Source organism: Culex pipiens, chromosome 3 (assembly GCF_016801865.2).
Source record: "Culex pipiens pallens isolate TS chromosome 3, TS_CPP_V2, whole genome shotgun sequence".
NCBI classification, from domain to species: domain Eukaryota; kingdom Metazoa; phylum Arthropoda; class Insecta; order Diptera; family Culicidae; genus Culex; species Culex pipiens.
In genome coordinates, this window is record NC_068939.1 from 100822816 (window position 1) to 100844425 (window position 21610).

The 21610-nt window shown below is 38.4% G+C and overlaps 1 protein-coding gene across 1 annotated transcript in view; it reads right to left on the reverse strand.

The window, feature by feature from the left end:
• The window catches only part of LOC120427294 (uncharacterized), a 147006-nt gene extending 138180 nt beyond the window's left edge, over nucleotides 1–8826 (reverse strand). Inside the window, exon 1 of the mRNA XM_039592146.2 lies at nucleotides 8249–8826. The gene's annotated coding sequence lies outside the window, so the exon portion shown is untranslated. The remainder of the gene's footprint in view (nucleotides 1–8248) is intronic.
• Between the last annotated feature and the right edge of the window lie 12784 nt (nucleotides 8827–21610).

The following is a 21610-nucleotide window of genomic DNA, read 5'->3' on the forward strand; positions in this document are numbered from 1 at the left end:
CTGCTTGCGAGTATTTTTTTTTTTTTTTTTTCCTGTGCTATGTCAGAGCACTGACGGCTAAGACCATAGTTGGTCCATCTTGCCAGCTGCTTGCGAGTATCATTCACTCATGAATGCTAGCGGGTTGGAATAGGCGACGAATGGATAGGCGATGAGTGAGTGGTTTCTGTTCATTGAACCGAGAATCAGGACCCTTGACTGAAACTTGCTCTTAAATAAAAAAAAAAACAATTTGTTTGTACTTTGGTTAAAAGCTAGTACAAATTTCATTGGAAATTTTTGTCCCTCGGCTTTATTCGTGATCGAGGGAGAGAGGCAAAAAAATATACAATTTCAAGTTTATTTTTTTTTTAAACAACTGCAAGATTATAAAATCGTCATCCCATGAGATTTCAATTCGCTCAACATTCGAAAAATTAATCTTATGTAAAATCATCTGGGGAACACGATGGTGAAGTTTAATTCAAAATTTGTTCGCATCAATATTGAGAAAATTGCGTGTAAAGTTTATCAATCGCGCAAAATGCATCGAAGTTTAATTCTAATCGAAAATCTGATGAAGCCATGCAATTCAGCGTCCAATTTCCTTTAAAAATAACTGTCAAGTATTGCTCTATCATTTTTTTTTGTTTCCGGGATATGGCCATTTGAAAAAAGAGTTTTTTTTAAATAGCGAAAATCGCAAAACTTCGGGGTGGTGCCAAAAAAGAAGGGGTAGTCCAATTTGGTTCAAAATCGGGATTCTTACATGTTTTGATAGTATCAATAGATCCACCAAATTTGAGCTTGATCATAGAATGTGCATTTCGAGTGGTGTGCCAGTTGGTGCAAAATGACCCATATTGAAATTGAAAAAAAAAGCCGGGTCCGGTGGTTTAGTGGTTAGCGTGGTAGCCTCTAAACTCCAGTATGGCCTGGGTTCAATCCCAGACGGACCCGGTGGCATTTTTCCAGACGAGATTTGCCTGATCACGCCTTCTATCGGATGGGGAAGTAAAAGTTCGGTCCATTTGCGTAAAAGAGGCTATGGGTGACTCACCACACATAACCTTCGGACGCCTAGAAAGAGCAGAAACTTGCAACAGAGCCCACAAAAGACCTGGGGGTCGTTAAAGTGGATTGCCTTGTTTTTTTGAAATTGAAAACCGTAATTTATTTAGTTGTTTCGGAACCCCTGAACCCCGTTTTCATTGGATGCCTCCGATGATTGCAATGCCACACAACCAGCAGTGGTGTGATGGCGAGGGTGTTCAAGCAAATCTTCCGAAAAGGAAAGGACGGAAATGAATCCCCAGCAGGGAGGGGTTGAAAAACCCACAGCTCAATCAGTTAAACAAACTTTACTTTTCCATTCAATGAATCGACAACTGAACCTCCGGAAACCCCGACCACCGTCAGAACGAACGGTCCGCGCTGATGAATTTCTTCCCAGGGGACGAACCAGCTAATCGACTTCTTACCGGAGTCCGACGGGCGTTTCCCGGGGCACCACCCTTTCGAATAGGGGAGCGCATGCTGCGAAGTGTCCGCTTGTCACACGGTGCCGTTTCCTCTCTCAGTACACTCAGTTGTTTGAAAAATGTTCAGTTGACTTTTAAGTAGAAGAGAGCGCTTTTTGGCATCAAAATTTTCAAAAAAAAAATTCAAGAAGTTAAATGATTTTGAATGTTTATCAAAATTCCAAACGTGTTTCTCACCACAACTGAGTATAACTTGTATTAAACGAACGTCCGCCCTCTTTTCGACGGTTGGTTGCTTACTATGCTTCAGAAGAGGAAGGGAAACAATTTCAGCAAATCATTGACCAGTAATGACACGGCACTTCTGAATTAGCTGGTGGCAGCTTAGTTAAGCCTATAGAGTCTAGGGCTCTTACCCATCAGGGTGTATGGAATGTGTTAACGACGAAAGGACAGCATGGGGTTCAAGAGGGACAAAAAATGCGTTTTACCAGTACTAATTAATTTTACCTCTTTCAATTAGTCGCAAATAGAGTTGTCGTCGTCTTAGACGTCGTTGCGAGGAGGGAATTCTTGTTCCAGCGTTAAAACTAACTAATGAACTGTGAAGCTGGGAATCCGATAAGCCAACGAGCTGGCAGAACCGGATCTGCTGAAGATTAGTTAGTTGCGGGTGGAGCACGAAGAACACGCTGGTCGTAAAGCTACGCAGGGAGCTGAACGAATGGAGCAGCGACGAACCTGGTGCACGAATTTAGTGTCCTCTTTGCATCACGCGTGTTTGGAATGTGGTAAGGTATGCTAATTCAGATCCGGGAGATTGCTGTACAAATGGAGTAATTATTTCAACGTGGCCTCGTTAATACTTTTCGTAGTTCAGCACCCTCAATTAAGTAAGCCATCAGTATTAACAAACTGCTCCAAAAACAAGTTCTTTTTCCAACTGTTATAACACGATGACAGCCCCCTGCTCAACAGTTGCAAAATTTCTATACAATTTGAACAATTGATTCTCAAGAAGCCCGCTGACCCATGACCAACCAAGATAAAACAGCGCCAATCAAACCAATGAAGAAATCGTGTTTGGACAGGCACCCATAAAGACCAACTCTCAACTCAATCATGTCAAATCGGCCGAATATCAATAGCCGGATCCCGCATTCGCGGCTGACAGCATGATTATTAGCGCGCCACCGCCGTCAACAACAACACAACGGTCCATCGTATCAAACACGGGTGCTGAAGGACGACTACACACGAAGTAGAGCTGCCGAGAGATGAAAGAGGTCAGATATGCAAAGAAGATGGGGTACCGAATAAGTGCCACAGATATTCGTCGTAGACGACGACCGCTTTCTTTACGCAAATTTTCACGCTTCTTCGTGCGCGGCTTTGGCTTTGGACTAGACCGATAGTACAGATTGGGGGTGAATATTAGGCACTTGAATTAACACAAATTAGGAAGAAAATATGCAAAATAACAGTTTCTTTTTTTTACAATTTTGAATAATTCATTTTTTAAGACTGTGATTTGGCCGTTGCAAATATTTTTCAAAGTTTATGTCACCCCCCCCCCCTTCCCCCTCCAAAGTTGGCCTGAATAATCAGGTAGCAATTTTTTTTTCGAAAAACTTCAAAATTTTAATGAAAATTTAAATTTAATCAACTGCAAACCAGTTAACCAATGTACAGTCCCACGAAAAGTTTTTTTTGACGAAAAAAAAAATTCTGTCAATGCTTCGATATTTTGAAAACTAATGATTGGAAAGCAACTGGACGCGTGTAAAATGCATTTTAAAACACTTTTTTCATCCAAATGTTGAAACCTCGGCTACACTGAGTTAACGTTTCCATATCAGCCACTCCTCACTGTTTTTGTATGACGTGTGGCAACAATCCACGGGCTTCGGCTCAAGGCCACGGAGTTTTCAAGTTTGCTTTACCAATCCAGTTTTAAAGATAGGAATGATGAAGGGCTCCAAAGAGTTATCTGATTAGACTGATAATCGTCCTTATTGTGCTGTGTAATAAGTAAAACTAATTATATGCATTTTTTTTAAGAATTGGAATAAAAGATAAACATGCAGTAAAATCTACTTTTATACAAGGATTCAATATTTTCCAAAACTTTCCAATAGTGTTCAAAAAGTCACACCTGTCTGTTTAAAATGTTGGCGAAATTTCTTTTCGATAATTTTCCCCTAACTCAGTCTGGCCGATATACATATAAAATGGGGCGCGACGACAAATGGACGAACGGCACCACACTGGACAGCAGGTCCCTCTCCGTTCAGCGGTGCTGAACACCGTTTGCCGGACGGACCAGATGCTGCGGCTCGAGTGGTGTTAGCGTGGACACACAGAAATAAAGCTGTGAAGAAGAAAAATGCCAGCAGATAAGACAGAGTGTGCTGGAAAAAAACGTCTCTCTGTAATTATGGCAATCGAAGTATTTAAAACGGGTGGAACTTTTTAACGTTCTGCAATTATCTGCTAGCCAACGTAGGAATTATCTAGTTTCTAAGCTTGGGATGAGACAGGAGGCAGGGTGAGTTAAACAAACGCTTCTGGTAGGTGAGTGGTTTTGCGAGCGAGTTTATGCTAAACTTTTTGATTGCTGGTTTTACGATCAAACAGAAGTGACCATTAATTTAATTTAATATTGATTTCAAACTGTTGTGAAATAGATTTGTCATATTATTTATTATATTTTCAGTACCAATATTAAGTCCTAATCGTTTTTGGGTTAAATAACAATTCTTTATAGTGGATCTTCTGTACTAATTATTAAAAATAGAGGTCAAATGTGAATATTAAATACTGTCCATTAGGACTAATTTCATACATAAATAACGTCTCATCCTGTTCCACTGTCCACCAATGCGACACCGAAAACAGTGATTTCTTCTAGTTGGATAACCTGATACGCTAACGAGTGACCATCAATTTAATTGATTGTGAGGCCATCGACAAATGGATATAGCATCGAACGGCATAGCTTCTTTCTTTGAGGTTGTGCGGCATCTTTCCGCGAAATTTTGCCTCAAAACTAGAGTGTAGCTAATCCAAAATATTCATCGCCATTTTTTCCAGGATTATGGTTTCCCTTTTTTGCATTTTCGGGATCGTATCATGCAAATGTGGTGTGACTTATTTATTGCAAAAAAAAATTAACATCGGACTCACGTGTTTGAACTTTCCACAACGAAAGTGTTCTACATAACATGCATAAATAGGTCTGAGCCAAAACCCACACCTGATTGGTGCTCATTAATAGGAACCAACTGATAACCATTTATTGTGATTTCGGCAAAGGTTTCGTATTTCCAAAATTTAAATCTGCACAGCGGGAAATTATGGTGCCTGTCAAATGCTGAATTAATTAGGCATAAATGCAGCAGTTACGAATATATTATCATCACGTGCTTTTTTTGCTGGCAAACGAAAGAAAGATGAGCGAGCGAGAAAGACAGTTTTACAGGAGTCGACAATATTATTCATAATCACTGGCAATTTAGAAACAAACATATTTTATTCGTGTTTCATAACGCGAAGCTAATGCGTTTGATTGGCTACGGTTAATAAAGTTATAATTCCCTCAACTTTTCGTGAGAATTTGGCTATTCTTGGAAAATTATTGCATTGGTTCTAAGAAGTGCAGTGTTTGTTTTATTTTTGAAGTGGAACGTACGATGCTACCTAGTTTACGGGCTGTTGTTTGTTTTTATTTTCATTTTGTTGTTCAAACTACTCTTTCTATCGAATGTTAAGATTGAGTTTGCCCTTTTGAGTATTACTTAACTGCCCCTGATCGCATAAATGTCCCATATGCATTTTCATCATTTTTGAGTTATTCAAGCAGTTTGGTTCAAAATCGTGTGATCTTTCAAAAGAGCCTACAACATCCAGTACCTTGTTCTAGAAATCAGGAGGAAATCCAGTTTTTTTTTGCGAAAACCTTAACCCTTAGCCTTATGTGGGGACAAACTTCAAATGCGTTTTTCTCAGCTTGCTGTTTTTTGCATATGGGACATTTATGCGAACATGGGCAAAAGTACTATCAATGTTAAAAAAAATATATTCAAATAACGAACAATATTTTTAACATATCAAATAGCATAGTTTGTTAAACTGGCCTGGGAAAATAAAAAAAAATCTTAATAATGATCAAATCAAGCTGACGATGCTCGCTCGAAACAAGTGTCTTTAACGTAAACATATCGACTCAGAATCAAAAACTAAGCAAAATCTGTTGGTGTTTGGATGTGGATGTGTGCACTGAAATATTCTCACTCAATTATCTCAGCACTGGCTGAACCGATTTTAAAAGCTTCGGTCTCATTCGATCCGTGTTCGGGTCCCATAAGTCCCTATTGAAAATTATGAAGTTTTACTAAACTTCAAACTTATACTTCAAAAGTTATGCTAAACAAACCATTTAAAGGAAAGTCCAAAAGGTTCGTTTTTGTAAGAAATGTTACACATTTTTATAAAGGTATTCAATAGACCTTTTCAACAAGAGACCATTCATCCATCCAAAAGATTTTATTTGTATGGAAATTGTACACGGGGGGGGGGGGGGTTGAGATCCCAAAAATGTGTCATGGTTAATGGATGGTCCCCAAGCCCAAAACATCAAAGATCTGATAACCCTATCATAAGTTATTAGCACTTAAGTGTTATTTATACACTTTCTGGAGATCGAATCACAGATATTTCGATGAAAGCAATTTCTGGATCGATAATGCGATCCATTGTTTGTTGGATAATTATAGGGCCTTTCAAATGATGGTATAAGATTGAAAATCTGCTAACCAAACCAAACAAAACTATGTTATTGTGAGGAAGGTATCATCCACTCAACGGTGGATTAAGTAACGGTTTTACTTGAGTTTTTATTCTCTTAAAATCATTTCTCGTAGCCATAGAATTGGAACTCCACAATTTTTTTTTAATTTATACAACTCCAAGGAAACAAAAAAAAAAGTTTCATATTATGCTCAAGCTTTTATACGAACTATACTGTACCTGTTCACATAAATGTCCCATATGCATTTTCATCACTATTGAGTTGTTATTGCAGTTTGGTTCGCCTGCTCTTTCAGAAAAAAAAACCAATAATATGCAGTGCCATCCGAAAGAAATCAAGGTTTTTTTTTTTGCGAAAACTTAACACGTGGTCATTAACTCGACTTTTTTTTTACTAAAACTGCGAAAACTTTAAAATTTCAGCCATGACCTATATATGTTAGGGTACCAAAATTTTCGTAATTGAAATACGCAACTCGATTTTTTCCCGTTTTCGTCATTTGCCCATTTTTGCGCGTGGCGCGTCGAAAAACCCAGTTTTTATTTTCAAAAAATCGTATCTCAGAGTATTGAAAACATAACTTCACAATTTTTATATATGTTATGTGAAATTTCACGAGGAATCCGATAAAAATATTTTCAGACATAGGCTCTTTGGTTCCGAGACCTTCAAAACAGCATTTTAAGTTTTCATACGACCTTTTCAAATGTTAAGCTAGGTTTTTGAAACTTCTAACTATTTTTCCCACAAAGCCAAACAAATCAATTTTCTTTTGCGTCTAGGACAGCTAAAATCGGATGAAAAAAGTGGTTTTTGCGAAAATCGACGATAATTGACATTTTTCGAACCACCCTAACACGGCGTAGGTCACCCTAATGGAAAAACAAAAAAATACGGGTCCAATTATTTCGGCCAACGAACCTCCAGAAAAATTTCGATCGGAGAACTTTTTTTCGAATCATGCTGTTTTCATGGGGAATTGGAGTATATTTGAATGTCAATTGTATTTTGTTACCGTTAGTGGGGGTGACATTGGGTCTGGGGGTTAGGTCAAAGTGATTTTTTACGGATTTTACCATTTCTCAGGTTCTTTTCAATGAAACTAAATTCTGTTAAAAGGGTTGTGTAGGGGACATCTTAAGATGACTTCGCTAAGAAAATCTCGTTCCTAGAATTTGGCAGCTGTCTAAAGTTGAGGTACGTTTTTGGCCAAAAATGACCTCTCGAAAAATCATTTTTCTAATCCTTTTGTTGGAATTGCTCGAAAACTACCCAAATGTTTGAAAATCTCCACTTCAAACATTGTAGCATGTCAATACGATACCCTCGAACAAGAAACACTGTTGGATGACTTGTTTTTACCATATCGTTGTATTTGAGCATCATTTTAGTTTCATTTGACCCAATGTCACCCACTCTAAGGGGTGAGATTGAGTCAATTTTCAAACTATTGGCACTTAAGGTAGTGTTCATCAAAATCCACTATATTTTTGGAAAATGTTAGTAAACTATCTAATAACAAATCTACGTTGAAAGTTTTTCGATGTTATTTAAATTGTTTTTGTTATTAAGAAATTACGAGAGGTGTATCGTTTTTTGACCCATAATCACCCCCACTGACGGTATAATATTTGTTCCAATATTTTCAACATAAACCTAGAAATTTAAAATAAGTTTTTTTTTTTGTTGAAACAGTCTGCCTCATTTTCATTCTTCACACAGTTTTGAACGAGAGGGGCATACAACTTTGAAAAATATTTGCAACGGATTGAAATTGTTTTTTAAAGGTGAGCCGCATAAGAATAAAATCAAGAAATTTCATATACTTGTTTGCGGTGAAGTTTCATAGAAAGAAGATAAATTTTCATTTCAACTTGAGTGTAGTCGTAAGATATAAAAGTTATTTAAGTTCAAAAAACAATCTTGCTCGTTTTACGCCATCAAACTCCAAAACCTAAAAACAAAACGCTAAACTTACCCCATCAAACGCCCTCGTTTCGGCAACTCAGGAAAAAGGCACAATTTAACACTCGAAGTAGTTCAATTTACCGAACACTGACCAACTGGGCTCGAATTGCTCTCCTCAACACGTGGTGGGGCCTCACTTGCAATGTTTTCCAATAAAGTTGCTACTCTGCTGCTTCCTCATGGGGGTTTCCGTCACAAATTAGCTTCGATCACACTTCATTTGCTTCAGACTCATTTGCTCTTCAGACCGCAACACAGCAAGTGCCTGCTCGAAAACCGCACAGTGCGATAATTGAATTAGCCACTCAAACACCCCCCTGAGGCCATCCGTTTGTTTTCAAATGTAAATTCACTTGTTCATTATTCTTTTCACGGAGACCTCACTTGCGATGATCGTTACGTCTCTCTTTTATCAATCTAATCACACTTTATTTGCTTTCTTTTTCGTTGACATTTTCACTTTACTCTCGCGATGGCAGAGCGAAACGCTCCAAGGTGATGGGAAAATAAAAGGTAAATCGCTTAGAAGCACCGAAGAACCGCCCCAAACAAAAGACTTGGACAAACTCGACGAACCTCCTCGACGCAGACTTAATGGCAAACGGCGCTGGAACAATACAAGTGGCAAACTGCCGGCGGCAGATCGGCAGTCTGTTTTTCACACGAGCTGTTCTATATTTTTCTTATGCATTCGCTTTTCACTTTCTTCCAGGCCTGCACGGACGAAGATCTTGTCACTTTCGTTGGCAAATTTCGTGAGAGAGAGCACTTTGAACTTGTTTAAAGTAAGTACTCGAAGCCACGTTCAAAAGTTTGCACTCACTTTTCCCCCACTAAAGAGTCCTTGCAGCACGAGAAAACTTAAGGAAAACTCAAAAAGACTTGAATGCACGCGCGCGCACTAAGTAACGAACCCGAGCAGCAGCAAAAAAGAAAAAAAAAATCAAAGATCACTCACGAACAAGAAGAATTTGGAAGAAGTCACCACCGAGCACGAGCACGACGAGGACGAAGAAAAGTCCGTCAAGGCCGCTGGTCAAACGGCGAATGCGCCGAACATCTTGGCATGATGATACCGAGAGTGTTGTGTTGCCTCGGCGGCGTCGATCGCCCACCGAAGAAGAGCAGCAAAGAGAAGAAAGAAAGGAGGAAAATAAACTGATTTCTTCAGCGGAGCATAGAGGAGAACTCGACGGTGTGCGCGAGCCCCCTTTTCTTCGGTAGTTCCGCTTTTGGGTGGATGTTCGCCGCCTGGGGGAGCTCTCAAAGTGGAGTTGAGCTCTGAAACTCAACTCAAGAGAGTGAGTGTTTTAGCTCTCAAATTTCAATCTTAAGAAGCACGTGCTTTGTTTGGTACTCACTATTGCCGGTAGGGTTCATTTCTTGAGTTTTGAGCCGACAGCAATGACTATTTTCCAAATTGTTGTTTAGTAAAAACGTTACTTAATCCACCTTTAGGTGGTTGGTGCCTTCCTCACATTCATAAAGTCAATACATTCAGTAAAAATAGCAACATTCCCTTAACATGTTTAACAAATCAACTTTATTACTAATTTCTTTTGATAGGGTTCGCAGACCTTTAATTTTTCTGGCTCATCGGCAAAAAAAACCTATCCAACGATAGTTCGCATGGAAGATTCAGACAATATTTTTATCACAATATCTGGAATCCGACCTCTAAAAAGTGTATAAATAACACTTAAGTGCTAATAAATTTTAAAAGGGTTGTCAGATCCTCGATGTATTAGGCTCATTTGAAAGGTCTTTCGATTGTCTAACTAACGACAGGTCGCATGATGGACCCGGACATCATTTTTACTAAAATATCTGAGATCCGGCCTCCAAAAAGTGTATAAATAACACTTAAGTGCCAATAACTTTTGATAGGGTTGTCAGATCCTTGATGTTTTAGACTCATTTGAAAGGTCTTTCGATTATCTAACTAACGACAGGTCGCATGATGGACCCGGACATCATTTTTACTGAAATATCTGAGATCCGGCCTCCAAAAAGTGTATAAATAACAGTTAAGTGCTAATAACTTTTGATAGGGTTTTCAGATCCTTGATGTTTTAGACTCATTTGAAAGGTCTTTTGAATATCTAACTAACGACAGGTTGCATGATGGACCCGGACATCATTTTTTCTAAAATATCTGAGATCCGGCCTCCAAAAAGTGTATAAATAACACTTAAGTGCCAATAACTTTTGATAGGGTTGTCAGATCCTTGATGTTTTAGGCTCATCTGAAAGGTCTTTTGATTATCTAACTAACGATGGGTTGCATGATGGACCCGGACATCATTATCATTGAAATATCTGAAATCCGGCCTCCAAAAAGTGTATAAATAACACTTAAGTGCTAATAACTTTTGATAGGGTTGTCAGATCTTCAATGTTTTGGGAAGGTCTTTTTAATACCTTTCTGAAAATGTATAACATGATAGGGTTTCTTGCAAAAACCACCCTTTTTACAATCTTCCGGACATACGCCAAAATCGTTTTTTTAGCATAACTTTTGAAGTACTTAACTAAACTTGCTGATTTTAAATAGAGACCTATCGAGTGACAATTTTTTTGTCCACCCACCTACACACATCCACACAGACATTTGCTCAGAACATGATTCTGAGTCGATAGGTATACGTGAAGGTGGGTCTACAAGGTCGAATTAAGAAGTTCATTTTCCGAGTGATTTTATAGCCTTTCCTCAGTAAGGTGAGGAAGGCAAAAAGTTAACATTGACTATTTATGGTTGTTAAATGTTGTCTATTGCAAGGCAATATTTTTTAAGCAACAATCCTGAACATGGACGGACAATAGAAGTAAAGTACATTTTCCGTACGATTTAATTTGGGAAAATCACTTTTTAAGCAAATTGATCATTTTTGCGATTCTAACCTTCTTCGTCACCTGCACTAGCAATGAAGTGTTTGTAATATAACAAATGCGAAAATATCAGCCCGGGAGCATGTTGACAGCTCCCATACAAAATGAGCGTACCCCGTTTTGTGGGCCCAGTGGGCCTAAGATGGCGGCCTTCGATATTATCTAGCCATATTTTTGAAAATGGCGAATAATTTAATTAAATATAGTTTTTGCCTTGTTTTGGTTTAAAACGACAAAATAAGCATTCTGGAATCATTTTCTTTAAAAACTTGTTTAGAGATAGGCCACGTTCAAATATTAGTCTAGAACAGTTGAAGTGAGCGTGCCGCAAAAACCGTCACGAAAAAAAGTTTCTTTTGCAAATTTTGAGTTGCGTATTTGGTGGGCGGACTCCGACGAGGCCCACTTGCCATCTGTCGGTGGATACGCGCAACTCACGAAAACTGACATGTTAGGGGACGGTTGGAAAATATTGATATTTATGAAGTTTCAATTAGTAGTAAAATAGTTATATACAACAATATGATTTCTCATTTGGGTGTTTTAACAAACTGAACTTGCAATCCAGAGGTAACCGATTCGAATCCCGTGGCTGGCGTTCAAAATTGAAAATGTAAATAGGGCGTCATCCATAAAGTATGTCACGCAAAAATCGGCCAAAAATAACCCCCCCTCCCCCCTATGTCACACTTTGTCACACAAGGTTGAACCCCCCCTCAAAAAGTACGTCACATTTTGCCAGACCCTCCCCCTCCATTAAAATTAAAGTTAAAATTAAAGTTGCTATATAAAAAAATTGTATCTTTTAAAAATTAGAAGACCTGGTATATTCAAGTATTCAAAAGTCTTGGAAGCTGTTTTTCACAGCTTTGTATCTAATAAGTTCAAACCATTTTTCTTATGAACACCCTGCTTTCAAAGCATTTAGTTTTATCAAGCAAGAATTTGCAAAATATTGAAGTTCCAGCTGAAAAAAAAAAATTAAAATGACAATATAATAAATTAAAATGTGATACCGTCATCAGGGATGACATTGGGCCAAGGAGGTGTGTTTGGGTCAGACAAAAATGCGGAAATTTGTATTACCCAATCTCACCCCCAGACCCAATGTCACCCCTGATGACGGTACTTCTAAATAATAGTAAGCAAACAATTTTAGAAAAGAGGATTTAATTTAATTGTGTACATTTCAAATTAATATTATGCAATTTAAAAAAAAAACCTAGCGTGACGTCACAATCTCGCAAACCCCCCCCCTTCCCCTTTCGTCACATCTTGTCACACATTCGGTAATCCCCCCTCCCCCCCTAAGAACGTACGTACTTTATGGATGACGCCTAGGGGTGCATTTCAAAACACACAATAATAGCAAAACTATTAAATTAAGAAATAGAAAAAAATCATAGAAAAACAAGGAATTCATAAACAAAACAACCTAAAATTATGCATTTCTTTGTTGCACAATGCAACATTTTTCAATGTTTCTGTAATCCTCTTCAAAATCAAACCGAAAAATTAAAATTATTTCTTTTTAATTTAAAATATGTATGCAAAAAATAATCTCACTGAAAACAATCCAAAACGCATTTAGCTGCATTGATGAAAATATTGACCATGTTTGGCTCGTTTAATATATTAATTTAATTTTTGTGAAATTCCGATGCACAACCAGGAAAAACTTTTTCTTTCGCAAAAAAAACAATTGGCAATACTTAGAAATTTTGGAAACTAATGACTGCAAAACGACTGGGCTGGTATCTGAGGCATTTTTTAAATATTTAAATAATGAACCATGGCTCTTAATTTAAATATTTATACCTTTTTTATTTTTTATTTTTCTACAGGCTAATTTTGGTCTCAAGTTTACCAATTATTATTTTTTCAATATATTCAGAATGTTAACTGTAAACATTTGGACGAACATATTTTTTTTCTTTTAAGATTTTTAGTACTACAGTCCATACTGGATTATCCAAAATTGGGATTAACCAAAGTTCGATCATCGGAAGGTTTGTATGAGACTTCGGATAATTGCATCATTACATTTTTTTGTATTTCTTCATTTTTTTTAATTTTAATATCAAATTCGAGTTCTGTGACCCCATTCTAGTCAACTTTGAATGGTTGATTGTTTATTAAATCGCGGATTTAAAAATTTTAAATCAGTTTCAAGTAATTTACACGACATACTAAAACTTTGCTATAAAAAATAAGAATACGATCATTTTTTCATGATTCGACTATCTGAAAATACGATTATCGGAAGTGCAATTTTTCCAAGGTCTTCTGATTGTCGAGTTTGGACTATATAATTTTTTTTTACTTTGTGGGAACATTTATAAAAGTTACGTGATTTTATAAAAAGTGGTACATAATAACATAATGTACATCATACAATAACAAAGTAATTGAAATCACATGCTTTCTAGAAATTTGTTTTTTTTTTTTACTTTAAAAGTTTTGTAGGAAGTATGATATCAATCGACTTAATAATTTCATGGAAGATTCATAGCTGTTGTTAATTCGGTTTGATTTTTTTTTTATTTGGATCATTAAAAACAGTGTCATTCATTTTAAATAAGATCACATTCTGTCTGAACCAAACTTGTCTTATTTCTCAGCTGCAATAACACTGCAAAAAGTAGTTCTATCACTTCTATACCAGCAGCACCCGGCCGGAAAGGTACCGTTCGACGGACATCATCCCAGAGAGCAACATCGCGTCGATCCAATCACAACGATTTTCACGTCAATAAAATCACATTCGGAAAAGTTGAACGCCTTTGAAAGCGACTAACTTCCACGCCAACTAGATTGCATAAGATCGGCATCGTCGCAAGGCCAGAAAAAAAACAACCTGAAAGAAGCATCTAAGCAGATGCTGCAGGCGTCGTCGCCTACTTGTCCAAGAAGAGGTGGATCAGCCAGTGCGCGCGCTCCTAATGAAAAGACATTGAAAAATCCAATCAACGATCGCAGAAGAAGATCATCCCATAAATTACACCTGATTACGGCCGCCGAGCGACTACAGTTTGGCTTCGTGCACGCTTCAAAAGTAACTCTGCGCAAAGTGGGTCCACACCGCGCTAAATTGAATCGTGGAGCTATTCCGACGAAGACGACGGCTTCAGTTGACGACGTTGATGGTTCTTCTAAATGGAACTCGAGCATGTCAGGTGTTTACGATTGTGAAGGATCTCTTCAAGTGTCGAAAGCGTAAACACAGGCTGAGAACAAAAAGAGGTTTGGAATAAACCTGAAGAAAAACATATTTCTCACTCAGCATGGTACTCATTGAGTTCGGATGAGTGATCAGACTATCTCTTTCTATGAATGAATCGTTGATTAAAGTGAGTTCATGTTGGAAAATAAATAGGAGTAATTTATGCAACAGAAAAACATCGTTTTGCATCAAATTTTGAATCAATCAATCGTATTTCACATTCACCAAATATAGCAGTATTATGATATAATCCATCAATCCTTGAAGAATCTAGGAAAATATCAATCCTTCACTCGTATTATATCATATCAGTAAATGCCATTCTATTCTATTATAAATAAGTATTGAAAAATATTTTAAGTAGCTGCTTTTCAGTATTAAATCCAAAGAAAAACCAACCGTTACCCACCTAATTATTTTTTTCATTTCAGTAATGATTTTTCTATTTACCAGAGCGCATTACAAATCACAATGTGCAACTTTATAACCAACAAGGCTCTGTCGTCACTGCCTATGGAGTTTGTCTCCAAAACTATGCAATGGTGTTGTTTTCGCATTTTTTTGCTCTTTAGTAATTTTGAATGATAACAAGTTGCGTTGAAGTCAAAAGAAGATGAAGAAAAACGCTGTCTGGAAATGTCTCTCCCCAGACTCATAATTTATTGAGATTAGTCATTGTTTTTTCCCCCTCAGCAAAGGAAGAAGCGAAACAAAAACCACCCCAATTTGAAAGTTAAAAAAACACGAGAGATGCAACTTATGAAAACTTGTCTCCCATCAAACCACATACACACAATCTTATTCCGAGAGGGGTTTGTGTCGTAGACAAATGGCAAAAATTCAGCCTGGCATGTGAGCGATGAGCTCAATGGCATCAGCATCCACAGTTCCAAAAGGTTTTTCTCACCCACCATCACCGGTATGGCAGCCCTTACGCCACGTTCTTCACAGCTAATGAAATATTTATAAAGTTTTCAATTTCTTCAATTGTGTTGTCGGTTGTCTCGGGCTTGGTGGGCCCCACAGAAGTTGCTCCGTTATGGAAAATACACGCCGACGCCGATGACGATGCCCTTTCTCGTGCAGCTATGCCATAATGCGCCCTTGACGACGCCCGCCAAAGGCAGGTCTCGCACGTGGTTCATGTGATAAGGCTTTCTCGCGCGCGCCTCAAAGGGCGATGGACTTTTGCTGAGAAAAGTTGGAAAAACCAGCCTCCTTGTTTGGAATTTGAACGTCACAACACTCAAGACAAGTGACAAGTTCACTGGGTATGAGTAATTAGCTCGCGCTGGGACACCGTTAATGAACGTGGTTATGGCAATGTACATCCGGTGCGTGAGGTTTAGGAGAAAAACAAAGTTTCAATGACACGCACACAATGTTATTGATCTCTTGGAGGAAATCGAACTGGGTATTGAATAAGGCGTACCAATAAATATTCAAAACAAAAATAATATTGCAAGCATCATTTTGCCTTATTCACTGAGGTAAGGCTATAATCCTGCTGTAATCGGACGCATTCAACATGGTTTAGAGTCATTGAGTTCAAACTTTTTGAAAATTCGTTAAGTTGAACTACTTTAAGTTATGTATAAGTTATGTATGTGTTTTTGCAAATATCCGAGTGTAAGAAAAGTGGCCAGAAACAACAGATACATCGTTAGTTTGGTAATCAAAAGATCCCTCCAACGAGTCTTAAATTTCAAAGAACTGGCAACCCTGTCTCTTGTTATGACCACTTGATTTTTTTGATTTTTTTTAATCCGGATCTCACTTCTCAGCATCAAATCTATATTAGGATCCATCATCCGACATTTCGTTGGATAGGAAATTTAAACAGGTCCCTGTGTCAAGTTATGACCACTTTTGTGATATTCATGTTTTTTTTTTAGGATCCCACTGATGGATCTGTGTGAAAACTATGTCTGGATCTTTTATTCGACTTTTCTTTGGATATAGATAATCGAAAAGATTTCCAAACTAGTCTTAAAGTTCAAAGAGTTGGCAACCGTGTCCCACTTGCGTGATACCACCGACCAACAAAGTTTCTACGCAGGCTCAACTCGAAAAGAAGCATACTGTTTGGGGCCCCCAGAAACACGTGCACTTTGAATTTTTCAAAAATATTTAGGGCTGAACGGTTTTCTCCAAAGTTCATAATAAGTAAGAATAAGAGAATAAGTGCTGTTCGCTACTCCCGCATATTGCATGCAATTTTTGCTTGTATGCAACAATTCTGTATACAGACTTTGGAGCAAAACCGTTCGGCCCTGTCTGAATATCCCCAATATTCATGCTTCCCCTCGAGTTGAGCATACGCATTCATTTTTGTAAATTTTTGTAGGTTAGTATAATAATATATGTTTTGATATTCGATCTTAGCTAGACTAAATTGGTTCCATACTAAAACACTTGTCCAGAGCCCTTGGTGTATGGGTAATTCTCCCCCAACTCACACAGCAGTTGCCCCGACCCCTCTTCGATTTGCGTGAAACTTTGTCCTAAGGGGTAACTTTAGTCCCTGATCACGAATCCGAGGCCCGTTTTTTGATATCTCGTGACGGAGGGGCGGTACGACCATTTTTGAACATGCGAAAAAAGAGGTGTTTTTCAATCATTTGCAGCCTGAAACGGCGATGAGATAGAAATTTGGTGTCAAATGGACTTTTATGTAAAATTGGACGCCCGATTTGATGGCGTACTCTGAATTCTGAAAAAACGTATTTTTCATCGAAAAAACACTAGAAAAGTTTAAAAAAACTCTGTCTTTTCCGGTACTCAACTGTAAAAAAATTTGGAACGTGTCATTTTAAGGGAAATTTAATGTACTTTTCGAATCTGGGTAGAAGGGTCATTTTTTCAGTCAGAAAAAAAAATCATTTTAAATTTCGTGTTTTTTTTCTAACTTTGCAGGGTTATTTTTTAGAGTGTAATAATGTTCTACAAAGTTGTAGAGCAGACAATTACAAAAATGTTGATATGTAAACATAAGGGGTTTGCTTGTAACCATCACGAGTTATCGCGATTTTACGAAAAAAAAGTTTTGAAAAAGTTACTTTTTGCGTTTCTCTTTGTTTCGTCGTCCGTGTCTGTCGCGGGTGACCGTGAACGACCATGATCAACGACGACCAACTTTTTCAAAACTTTTTTTTCGTAAAATCGCGATAACTCGTGATGGTTACAAGCAAACCCCTTATGTTTATATATCAACATTTTTGTAATTGTCTGCTCTACAACTTTGTAGAACATTGTTACACTCTCAAAAATAACCCTGCAAAATTAGAAAAAAACACGAAATTTAAAAAAAAAATTGTTCTAAATGAAAAAATGACCTTTCTGGGTCAATGTAGATTTGAAAAGCACATTAAATTTTCCCATAAAATGACATGTTCCAAAAAAATTTACAGTTGAGTTACGGAAAATGGTAGAGTTTAAAAAAAAAATAAGTGTTTTTTTCGATGAAAAATACGGTTTTTCGGAATTCTGAGTAGGCCATCAAATCGGGCGTCCAATTTTACGTAAAAGTCCCTTTGGCACCAAATTTCTATCTTATAACAGTTTTAGGCTGTAAATTATTGAAAAACACCAATTTTTTTGCATGTTCAAAAATGTAAGGGGTCGTACCGCCCCTCCGTCACGAGATATCAAAAAATGGGCCTCGGATTCGTGATCAGGGACAAAAGTTACCCTTCAGGATAAAGTTTCACGCAAATCGAAGAGGGGTCGGGGTAACTTTTCCCGATTTTGTGTGAATTGGTAGAGAATTACCCGTACGAGTAAGCGTTGTTGCCTCTCACCCAGTCAGCGGGTTCGATCCCAGAAGGTCCCGGTGGCATTTTTCAAGACGAGATTTGTCTGATCACGCCTTCCGTCGGACGGGAAGTAAATGTTGGCCCCGGACTAACCTAAAAGGTTAGGTCGTTAGCTCAGCGCAGGTGTAGGAGTCGTCTCCCTGGGTCCTGCCTCGGTGGAGTCGCTGGTAGGCAGTTGGACTCACAATCCAAAGGTCGTCAGTTCGAATCCCGGGGTGGATGGAAGCTAAGGTGTAAAAAAATGTATGCCTCAACAATCAAGCCTTCGGACACCTAGTTTGAGTAGGAATCTCGCAATCGAGAACGCCAATGCAATGCTGTAGAGCGTATAATTTGATTTTTGATTTTGACTAAAACACTTGGTTTCCAAGAATTTAATATTCCAAACGATTTTTTTCAAATTTTAAATCTAAAGTCGAAAAAGGTTTTGGAAATCTTTTGAAATGTGGTTTCAAAACATCTCTATTTCAAAAATTTAGAGCAGTTCCAAAAACAATTCGTTCGTCAAGGGTTGATTTTGTTAAAATCAAAAAGTCTTTGTAATGAAAAGTAAATTGAAATGGGTCGATTAAAATCAAATTTATTGGCAGTTTCAGTTGTTTTAATATCTTTTTTGAATTAGGTTATTCTTTAAATTAGAACAAACATTTAATTGACAATTTTCGGATGCAACATTCAACAAATTCTTACTAACGTTGCACTCGACGTTTGTAATTGAATTGATTACACACATATAATTTTGTACAAACACAGTGACCACATTGTCATACCGAATTTAAAAATAACCATGTGCAAAGTTTTTGTATAGCCCTTATGAAAAACACTTATTCGAAAAAAACTACATTGTGTGGCCTAGTGCATGTTTTCGAAAAACTATTACGCCATAAACTAATTGGTTTTAACTTAAAATAACAAAAAGACAAAAAATATGAGTAATTATATCTCTCCGTCGTTTGTAATATGGACTATAATTGTATGTCCAAAATCGAGCTGTATCTTCCTATATATCCATAAAACGTTACATTTTTCACTAAGTTTTTCTCAGCGAGCTGCGCGTACCGCACTAAAAATAAGGCACAATCATCAAAACCAAGCCCCGCAGGAAGATGCGCACCAAAAAAATAAGGTTTCGTATTACGTGGTGGCGGCGCCTCGGTGTTAAATTCGGGCTCGTTCCATTCCCAGTGATCTAATTTGCTACTTGTGCCATAATATCGCCGTAGCGCAGATAGGGAATTTCAGCTGTTAAAATTTGCATTTTCAGGGCAATTTCCCTTTTTTTCAGCGAGAATAATTCGGTCACCACAAGGAAGAGGTTGAAGAAGTGTCCCAGAATTACCCGAGGAATCTGATTTGATTGCAATTTTCTGCGTGGAAAAGCCATAGCGACCAAGTGAAGTCATTCAATTTCCACGCCACACGTAGAACGTGTTCGGATCCGCATGCATGCCGGTCCGGGAAGGCATTCCACCATTAGTTATGATGGCATCATTTGAATCCCACTGCGGATAGACACTAGAACACCGGGACGATAGACGAGTTTGTGAACCGGCTGCTGCGTGAAAAACACTGCCCATTGCATTCGGACCCCGGGATGAGCCGTTAATTCCTGGCTGGTTCCTGGAAAATGTAGGTCGCCAAACGTAACGGATCCCGCTTGAACTCTACACGGGGAATTCTTGATGTGCGGAATGCGCGTACAAGTAGGGCTCCAAACCGAGTTAGGTTAATTTTCCCGCGAGGAAGAGCCGATAAACAGCGATAATTGCTCTCGAAATTATTTCGAGCCGATTCGATCGGGAGCATCCTCATCGGTGGTGAATGATTCTAAACCACTCGAGTAATGACGGTGGAATTTGCGTTCTAGCTGCCGGAGAAGGCCGCTGAACCTTTGCGAAATCAAGTACGGATCGTTCGCGGTGCCACAGATGTTCGATGGGCTCCCAAAATCAACAACGCCAAAGAGAGAGAGGTAAGATGCTCGCACAGTCAAGTGATGATCATTTCGTAATGATGTTTTTCCGCGTTTTGTGCTCACAATTTCTCTATCCTCACACACTCACTATTTATCGATTGCCGTGGGTCTTTACTTTGTTGAGATTGTTATTTGTGTTTACCCAGCTCGCATCATCCCCCTCGAGAAAGCAAGAAATGCTTAATCTCTCACACACAACCGAAGTATTGATGGTTGTGGGAGCCGCTGCCATCGATGCCAACCCAAACCGGCAGCAGCATGTTTTAATTACATCAGACACAAACCCGTCCCTCTTCTCATGGTGGACCAGAGACGCAAACAAATCACCCTTTTCGCAGCATCCTTCCCTTTCGGTTATGCACAGAGGCTGATGCAGGCAGCACTTTATACTCCACTTGAGGGTCCGACCGCGATTATGACCACTCTCTGAAGATCTTCGTACTCAGCTGGTTAGGCAGGTATGTTTCAAGTTCCGTAAAGCTATTTTGCACACTCGAAACGGCTAGTCAAGGAGGCTGCCGCCGTCGTCTGCCAATAATCTGCCGGACTGGACACAACAAGTGTGTTGCGTAGCGGTAAATTTGTGAAAAATGTGCCTCAGACGTTCTCGGGGGGATTTTCTCCCAAGGGGGAGCCCAGACCATGATCTAGGGTAGCACACTTTCGACCAAAGGGGTTTCGTGCCCGGACAGAGGATGATACTGATTAATTTGAGATCATTCTGTGATATCACAATAAATTTATTGTATTATTATTGACATTGCTAAAACTTAAAAAATATAAATCATCGCAAGGAGGTTGGCTTATATCAAAATGAACATATGTTAAAAAATTATGCATTTTTTTTTCAAACTGCTAGGAAAAGGAAAAAGAAATAGTAATTTTGACGAATTGGCAAGTTTATTAGCGTCCAAAACATTGAAAAGGTTGAAATCAGTTGGAAAGATATTGGATACATTTTCAATTAAAATTGACGGCTTATGTAACATTCTTCATGGTAGACGAATCAAGATTACAAAGGTAATCTTCGACAAAGTGGTGCCCTGTCGAAACCAAACAAGTTTATATTTGGGTTCTAGCTTGTTACAACATCGAATCATAACCTGTTATATAACACAACTCGACATTTTTGAAGATGATGTCAGTAAACGCTTCAGTTTCGTCAAGGTATGATAGATTTGAGCTCCGTGAACACACTAAATTGTAAATTTTGGGTACAAATGCTATGGAGCAACCATGCGCACCCACGTGTATGTTATATGGGAGACGCAAAGATAAGGTTATTGCATAGGGGTAATTCTCTACCAACTCACACGAAATCGGGAAAAGTTGCCCGACCCCTCTTGGATTTGCGTGAAACTTTGTCCTAAGGGGTAACTTTTGTCCCTGATCACGAATCTGAGGTCCGTTTTTTGATATCTCGTGACGGAGGGCCGGTACGACCCCTTCCATTTTTGAACATGCGAAAGC